The sequence below is a fragment of the Elephantulus edwardii genome, unplaced genomic scaffold (genome assembly GCF_000299155.1).
Source record: "Elephantulus edwardii isolate Elephantulus edwardi_28Jun2011 unplaced genomic scaffold, EleEdw1.0 scaffold00006, whole genome shotgun sequence".
In the NCBI taxonomy this organism is placed as follows: Eukaryota; Metazoa; Chordata; class Mammalia; order Macroscelidea; family Macroscelididae; genus Elephantulus; species Elephantulus edwardii.
In genome coordinates, this window is record NW_006399756.1 from 6,162,274 (window position 1) to 6,171,888 (window position 9,615).

A 9,615-nucleotide genomic window follows, 5' to 3' on the forward strand; every position below is an offset into this window, starting at 1 on the left:
AAGTACTGAAGAGCAATGGTGTCACTCTGGAGACTAAGAGTGCCTGATACAGGCCACGGTCTTTGTTATCACTTGTTATGCATCAGAGAGTTGGACAATGACCAAGGAGGATGGAAGGAAAATTAATGCCTTTGAGCTGTGGTGCTGGAGAATAGTACTGAATGTACCATGGACTGCTAGGAAAACAAGCAGATTCATCCTAGAGAGGGTTAAACTGGGATGCTCGTTGGAGGAAAGGATTCTGAAGCTCCATCTGACATCCTTTGGACATGTTGCAAGGAGGGACCAGTCCTTGGAGAGTTACATCATGCTTGGGAGGGTGGAGGGACAGAGCAGGAGGGGAAGGCCCTCTATGAGGTGGATTGATTCAGTTACTGGGATAATCGGGATGGGAGTGTCAGAGACAGTGAGATTGGCACAGGACAGAGCAGAGTTTAGGGCTGTTGTACATAGGGTCGCTATGAGTTGCAAGTGACTCGATGGCACATAACAACAACAAAAATAACCAGTTGTTGGTTGCCCTCAAATCACCGCTGACTGGCTTATCCAGCGTCATGGTATGCAAGCCACTATGATGGTGTTGTCACCAGTTGTGGCCTATGTCCTTTCTTCTACCACCAGCCCTGGAAGCACCTACATGACCATTAGGGGAGGTATCTAAGCTGATATTTCTAGGTGAGACTTACTGCTGTTGGGCCCTTTGTTACAGATAACTTAGTCTTAAGAGGGACCAGTGTTCCCCGCTGCTTCCTGTTTAAAGGTCTCTTGGTGAATCCAGTCTCCAGTTTGAGACCTCAGTCCTTCAAGAAGGCAGTGCCCTGCCATGTGTTACTTCATTCCTCTGCTTTTTTCCTTAAGACTTTCTCACTGAACACCATCAAGGAAGACTTTAGGTCAAGACTGCCCCAGAGGAAGGAAGACCTCTCTAGAGGGCCTTGGAGCTAGGGAGTGGTAATTTGGAAGCAATCCAAGCAGGAGACTTGTTTTGTATATACACAGAGACTTGGCTTCAGGGAGGGGTGGCCGCAAGGACTCTCTGAGAAGGTAGCTGCAGGGTTTCAAAGAGGCAGATTTTACATCCTGGGGAGGGACTCTTCAGATGCCGTCACCACCCTGCTGCAGGAGAAGCTGCTCCCTCGGATGCCCTGGGCTGGCAGAAATGTCCTAACTGTTCCCGCCAATGGGAAGGAAGAGCTCATTTGCTCTGAGGGCCCTAATTGGCTGGTGATGCCATTGAGTGCCTACTATTTTTGGGATGTGTTTCTAGCCCCTGCTTGGCAAGCTTTCTGGAGACATCTGGCATCAATGATCAGAATGCTGCTTTTTTTCCAAGGGGGCTCACAACTGATACATCTAAAGACCCACAAGGACAGGCTCATTTTGGAAAGCCAACCTATTTCAAAGAAAAGTAGATTTTTACTAAGTAGCCTCCAAGCAGTAATTACATGTTCAGAGGACACAGCAAAAATTTAATTCTGAAGAGTTGGCAGTGGAAGGCTGAGGGCGGAGGTGAGTGTCCAGCAGGTGGCGTGTGTCTGAGGTAAACCCGGCATCTTGCCCTCAGAAGGGAGGCTGGAAATGCAATTGCAGACTTGGACGTGGGGGTTTTAGTCACAGGATGTGTTTCTATAACCACTAAGATATCCAGAGAACATGTGTAGCTAAAGACTTTAAAATAATCATCAATGCTATTGAAAGGCAAATGAGATGTCTTTCGCTTTCCCCCTGAACTTGATGTTGCTATTGTTGTTGAGAATATACACAGAAAGCATACATCAAATCAACAGGCTCTCCTTGTGCGATCTAGCGCAACCATCTTCACCCTCCTTGTTGGAGCTGTGACCCCACATTAATGTAGGCTCAGTGCTCCAACCTATCTCTTCTAACCATCACATTTGATCTACGCCGATTGCTCTTTAAAGAGAATGGTGCTCAGGGCAGTCCTTTTACTGTTGTTGTTGTTGTTATGTGCCGTCGAGTCGCCTGCGACTCATAGCGACCCTATGTACAACAGCCCTAAACTCCACTCTGTCCTGTGCCAATCGCACTGTCTCTGACACTCCCATCCCAATTATCCCAGTCACTGAATCAATCCACCTCATAGAGGGCCTTCCTCTCCTGCGCCGTCCCTCCACCCTCCCAAGCATGATGTCCTCCACCCTCCCAAGCATGATGTCCCTCTCCAAGGACCGGTCTCTCCTCGCTACATGTCCGAAGTAAGTTAGACGGAGCCTCAGAATCCTTGCCTCCAAGGAGCCACCCGGTTTAACCCTCTCCAGGCCAAATCTGTTTGTTTTCCTAGCAGTCCATGGAATTCTCAGTACTCTTCTCCAGCACCACAGCTCAAAGGCATCAGTTCTCCTTCTATCCTCCTTGGTCACTGTCCAACTCTCTGATGCATAACAGGTGATTGCGAAGACTATGGCCTGTATCAGATGCAGCTTAGTCTCCAGAGAGACACCACTGCTCTTCAGCACTTTGGAGAGGTCCCTAACAGCAGACTTTCCCATGGCAATGCGCCTTTTAATTTCCTGGCTGCTGGTGCCAAGACTGTTGACTATGGAGCCAAGCAAACTAAAGCTGTGTACAATCTCAATCTCTTCACCATCCATCCTGATGCTGCCGATTGGTCCAGTGGTGAGAATCTTTGTCTTCTTGACATTGAGCCTCAATCCATATTGTAGGCTGCAGTCCTTGACACTCTGCAGCAGGTGCTTCAGGTCCTCCTCAGTTTCAGCAAGCAGGGTTGTGTCATCCGCATAACGCAGATTGTTGATAAATCGTCCACCAATCCTGACCCCACATTTCTCCTCATAGAGCCCAGCCTCCCGGATAATCTGTTCTGCATATAGGTTGAAAAGGTATGATTGCAGGGATTATTGTTGGTTTCAGCTACAGAGGTTATTTCAGGGCAATAGTTTGAGGAGTCCTTCCCTCCATGGCTACAGAAAGTCTGGATTCCATGAGACTTGTAAGCTCTGTTTCACATTTGCCTCTTTTTGATCAAGGTTCATCTGTGGACCCTTTAACCAGCACCATCCAGTTCTGCTCTTAAGGCAAAAGGAGGCAGTTGTCCAATACAACAATTAGCCACACACTCCACACCCTCTTCCCACTCCTGATGCTCTTTTGTCCCCAGTGTCCAGGTGAACAGAGCAGACTGTTTGCACTGTGAATGGCTGCTGAGAGCTTTTAACGCCAGGCACTGCACAACAAACTGAGAAGTTGAACACAAGCACTAAAGATGCCAGTTATTAGGCCAATTAACCGGGATGTCCCCTGAAGCCATGACCCTACATCTCCAAACCAAGGCACCAGATCCCCCGATGTTTGGCTGTACATAAGCAGCTTCAGAAGGTTTTCTATTAAAATTTCCTTTTAAAGGATGGTTGTTTCTGCACACTGGAAATCAAATCTCCATGGAGCATCAAAAGCACAGTGGTGCCTTTGCTTCCAGTGCAGTTGAACTTGACGCTTCCCCTGATCTGATTCACAGTTTATAATCACAGTTATCACAGATCCATTAAAAGCCTATTAACTTGAATTCCCACAATTCCTTCGGGGCAAGGGCAAAAAGAAAGCAAAATAACTTTGAATGTAAATGGAACATAGCATTCGAAGGGAAAGAATTTCTTTTAATTGTGCCAGTCGAGGAAGATCGCTTATGGGTGCTTGTGTCCTGGCAGATGGCTGTGCGAAGAATACAACAGGAAGCCTCGGGATGGCAGGGCTGGGAGGGAGAGTATTTCTCTAAGCAGAACCTGCTGTAGCGTGGGGGACAGCCACCACTCCTTTCAGAGGCAGTTGATGGCTTGTTCAAACGCGTAACTGCCGGTGAGGTTGGCTGGACAAATGCTGTTAGGGCGGACGATGGAATCAGTCTAAGAACGAACCTCAGCCACATTCGGTGGAGGGAGAAGCCCCCCAAATATTCAGGCCATTGTTGTGTGGGAAATGTGATTTCGTGTCTCTCCATTGCTCAGTGCTTCGGCTGACATTTCCCCTAACAATGCTATTATGTGCTGCAGGAGGAAGGCAGGGCTGTCGATACACCAGCCTGTGGCTTCTGATAAAACGTAGCTTTCTTATCTCACTGCAAAACAATTAGAGGCATTAAATGATTTTTATGGAAAGTCACTCAGCAGTGAGCTTGGTATGTGGTGGTAGGCTCCGTTCCCCAGTCTCTGAGTCCACCCTGAAAGAATAGCGTCTCTGCATTGGGGGCAGACACGCAGCTGTCTACACAGCCTGTTCCTGCCGGCTGGGCACAAACCTGGTCCCAAACAACAAACTCAAACCCATTGGCTGCAGAGTTTGGGTCTGACTTAGGGTGACCCTGCAGGACAGAGCAGAATGGACCCACACAGCCGTCCAGGCTGTAGATCTCTCCGAAGAGAGCCTGTCACCTCTGGTGCCCCGAGGGCTCTCACTGCTGACCTGTGGTCAGCTGAGTTCCCTAGTGAAGGCCAACAAGCCAAACCCCTGCTATTGCATCTGTTCTGATCCGTAAGGACCTGTAGGGCAGAGCAGCCCTACCTGGTCGCGCTGCTGAGCCTGGAATGTTGATGGATTCAGAGATGGGAAGAAATGCTGAAACTCACTCGCGATAAGAGCTCCATCAGCTTCCATGGGCCCTTCTGCAGTGGGCCACGAGCTTGCGTTGGTTGATTTCTGGACGTTCAGCCAGCTCTTGCCTCTTTTGGCCAGCAGCATTTCAAGGGCTCCAGTTCGTTCCTCTCCATCCTGTCAGTGTGGAAACTGCTGAACCCGTCCACCGTGCTGGGATTTGAAATGTAGGTGGTATAGGCTCCAGCCTCCCAGCGGCACACAAACCCCACAGCACAACACACCACCAGAAAGCACGTGTGTGTCAAAGGCACCCTTGCAACACTCACTGTCACCTCTGTTCCCCACTTGCCTTATGAAGGCACATCCTCTGGCTCAAGATGTCTAGGAACTCGAAGAAAGTCAAGGACAGAGAGGAGAAATTGGTGCTCGTTCACACCATTAACTGAGTTGATGAACCGTGGATCTCGGAGCTGGAGAAAGTGGGGCCTGAAGCCAAAAGTCAGCCCAAGTCTATCTTTTATGATTTTGTCTTCTTATTATCTGTGCAACAAGGCCCTTTTATTAGCTCACAATCTCCTGCCACATTGATGAAGTCTCCCCTGTGTTTTACAGGACAAGCAGTCCCCAGATGACAGACTGTTCTGACCCTTGGTCTGTGTTGAGGTTGAGTTTGTGTGTAAGTTGGAACAGCTGAACATGGTTTGTATCTAATGCCAGTCAGATGTGTGTGAGTAGGTAGTATGCAGTATGTGCAAAAAACATTAGAGAAATATCTCCAATTACATGAAAATCTCTTTGACATCATCATCATCAACAGTAATTATTAATAATGGTGATGATGTTCTCAATTGGATTAGAAAGCGGCCCCATTTGTTATTATAAACAGTTATATGTACCTTGAATTTTTAATATAATGATCTTTATTACTTGATAACCACAAGTCTGTACTAAGTTGGACGTTGGTAGGCTGAGGGTTGGCAGAGCAAAGAAGGCTGAGACAGACCCTATCAGGTTTATAGCCCCTTATCCTCCAGGGGTCCTGCATCCTCTGTTTCTGTCCCTGTGGAGTAGACTTGACCTTCTGTCAAGCACTCTGCTTATCTTCTCTTTAGTGGAAAGTTGTGCCTTTGCCTCATTCTGTACAGTTTGGGAGGCTGGCTGTCCACATGCTGGGGCCCTCCTCTCCCAGCCACATTGTCATTTCTGCTGCTTTTTATTTTGAATTTTCCAAAGATATAGGACAAAGCAGCTGTCTTTCCCAAGGATTGCAAACCACAGCAGAAAATCTTAGAACCCCACAAATGTGGAAAAGAATAAAAATAAATATAAAAAAGAAAACAAAATAGAAAATAAAATATAAAAAAATAAAATAAAAAGAATAAAAAATGTGGAAAGGATAAAAATCCCCGTGAGTGGAGGAACTGGAATCCAACCTCAAGTGCCGACCAGTCCTCTCCTGAGCGGGGAGCTCGCACACCTGCTGTGTTTCACAGGTGCCAACGCTCTCCCCTGGTTTTGCTGTTGTTGTGGTGCCTTGCATCATTGCCTCTTGCTGACACTTGGCCAGTTGGTCAAGGTCAAAGAGGGCAAGGTGGTTGTCCATAGCTCTGTCAAGTTGAAAGCCCCTGGGAGACCTGGTGTCCAGTCTGCTCCCACCTGAGTCCCTGGCTCTGATGCCAAAGCCACACTGAGCATCATTCCGTTTCTTGAGCGAGCCAGGCTCCCCTCAGCTGCGAGGCCTTCACCTCATCTGAGGCTATCCTCAGATGGACTGCTCATTCCCACCCTCTTGGCTAATTACAGCAAGTCTTTGTACCTTCGTCACCTTTCTGATCACTTGCCCAAATCACTTCAGTCCCACTGTCCTATGTTTTGGAGGCCTGAGTAAAGTGTTGGGCTGCTAACCAAAAGATTAGTGGTTCAAATCTGCCAATTGCTTCACAGAAGAAAGACGTGTTGGTCTGCTTTCATCAGGAGGCTTCTGCCAGATGCAGGAGACTTGCTCTGACTCACAGAGACCCAGGTCCCACGGGCCAAAGCACCCTAGGCCCAGAGCCAACCTCACAATCACTGCTGGGCAGAAGCCCGTCATTAGAGCCGGTCCAGCTTGTTGAGGGTTTTCCTCTTTTTCAGGGATCTCTGCGTAACCACGCAGTATCTTTCTGGAGGGGCTGCCCCTCCTGATAACAGGCCCAGAGCATGTGAGATGAAGTCTCACCATCCTTGCTTCTAAGGAACCGGTTGGCTGCACTTTTTCCAAGACAGATATGTTTGTTCTTTTGACGACATTGATAACATTCAATATTCTCTGGCAACACCATAATTCAAGGGCACCAGTCGTTTTCTTGGTTTTCCTTATTCACTGTTCAGCATTCATGTGCAGATGAGACAACTGGAAACACCAGAGCTTGAGTCAAGCATACCTCACGTTACACTGACTTTTTGTTGCTTGGCACTGGACAGCAGATTTCCTGCTTTACTACATTGTGTGATTTCTTGACTGTTGCTTCCATGGTAAAATGAAATCTTTGACAATGCCAATCTTTTCTCCATTAATCATGTTGTTATTTACTTGTCCAGTTGTGAAAATTTTATTAATTTTTTTTAGTAGAGATACAGTCTACACTGAAAACTGTAATCTTTGGACTTCTCTAATAAGTGTTTCAATTCTTCTTTGTTTTTTGCAAGCAAGCTTGTGTCACCTGCCTTACCAGAGGTTCTTAGTGAGTCTTCATCCTGTCTGGTGCCATGTTCTTCTGCATGTTGTCCAGGTCTGGGATTATGCCGTTCAAACCTGTGGCAGGCAGAGGAGTTCTCCACCCACGCAGCAGGGTCTATTTTAATAAGCTCTGCTTTGTGGAAAGAAAATCAGAACAAGCTTGAAGAGTGTGCAGACAGGACACCTGGCCTTCACTCAGACTCTTAAGATGTCTTTCCACCAAACAAGGAGGAACAGCAAAGCTCCCAGACCCAGCAATCTTAGTCAGAAAGGCCAGCTCGTGCTAATGCATCTCCTTGGGCTTTTCAGAGCACAATTGTGAAACCTTCAGACTTTCCTTCCTCAGGAAAATAGACCCCTGAAAAGATATTCCCATGTCCACTGGGAATATATATCATCTCCGTTGCTGAAAAGAGAATGACTTCTTTATAACTGTGGTTTGAGTCAGTGTTTATAAAGCATGTTCGTTTTCATTCAATCATCCACACTCATTGTTTCATAACATGAATTACAATACCCTTAGCCCAGCTGGTCCCTGTAGTCTTCACTTCCATGAACTCTTCCATCCTCACGGCTTGGAAGTAACTCACTATCTTCCAGTTCCGTCTTGCTAGGCTGGAGCGTTCAAGGTTTCAGATAAGAGTCAATTGTGTGACCATTTGCTCCATCCTGGGGCTCGGAGTACCCTGTACCTATGGCAATTATAATCAATTACTTGTTTAAAAGAGTCTGTCTCCCCCACTGTGCAGGAGGATAGGCTGTGTGGACTGTCTCCACTATTGTGTCTAGGACAATGTGTCACAGTATAGCAATTCTTTGATCGATGAGACCTCTCTCACAAATAAGTCACCTTTCAGCTAGGATGCTGCAAATGTAGCTGTTGCCGTGACCATGTCTTCTGTGATTAGAATTTGGAGCACTGTGTTTGTTGGAAGAGCCAAGGATTGCTTTTTGTTTTTTTAACATTAGGAGTTTTTAATTTCTAGTTTAGTGAACTTTCTAGTTGCTCAACTTATTCTTCCTGTCTTCGAGTTTAACCTTACTTGTCTTGATACATGAACTATTTTCTTGGAAAGAAGGGAAAGAGGTGGAGTTAATTTTTCAGGTAGTTGTCAACACAACCCAAGGCCACTGCCATAGAGTCTATTTCTGACTCACATTGACCCCGTCGGACAGCGTAGAACTGCCTCAGGTTTCAGATGGTCCATCTTCCTCATGCAGAGAAACTGGTGGATTAGAACTGTTGACCTTTTAGCTAGCAACCTAATGTTTAACTCACTGTGCTTTCAGAGTTCCTCTTATTTTTCTAACATAGGAGAAAACAGAAATTGTGCTTCACATTACAGATGCCTAGAGACTCCTCAACACAGTGCAGAGATGGTGTGCACCTGTCATCATTTCCACAAGGGCCCTATGAACCATGTATCATAAAAGAAACTACAATTGAGTCACCTTGATTTGGTTGCTATTTGCAGAGAGAATTCAGACCAGAGTGCCACAGGACATACTTCACAGATGCCTTCCCCATATGTAAGGGAATGACCCAGGGTTAGTGGGGATGGAACTTCCACCAGGTGAGATGACAACTACTTTCTGCCGGTGAGTGTCTGCAGGTTCACCTCTATGTAAGCACGTACAGACACACATTCTCTGAAATGCCACCACTTTTTTGCCCACCAAAAGACAGAAAATTCATGAACAAAAGTGAGTGACAGTGACAAGGCATTGAAAAGGCATGAAAGAGCAAGGCCCACACACCTTTCCCAAATTCCTCAACACTGAACACAAAACATGCCCAAATCAAAGTATGAAAAAAAACTTGTCCCATCAATGATAGATGGACAAAGAATTGAGGTTGTCAATGATTTAATCTTACCTGGATAAACAATCAACACTCTTAGTACCAGTGGTCATGAGATCAGAAGATGTATCGCTTTGGGCAAGCCTGCTGTCAGGGACCTCTCAACATATTGAAGAGCAATGATAGCAGTTTGAAGACTGAAGTGTGCCTGATTCAGGTCACGTTCTTTTCAATCACTTACTACTCTTCTTGAGAGCTGTGCAATAAAGACAGTGACAGAAGATGCCTTTGAGTTGTGATGCTGGAGAAGAGCCCTGAATATCCCATGTTGTTGACAAGTGCCGTCGCTTCGTATATGACTCATAGCAACTCTATGAATGAAAGACCTGAACATTTGTATCATTTTCCTTGTTTCTTCAAGCTCATAGAGTTTCTGGAGGCAAGATATTTTGGAAGTGGATGCCACTCCTGCTTCCAAGCTTGTTTTAATCGGGGAGCTCCACCAAACACTGCCCACCATAGGTAA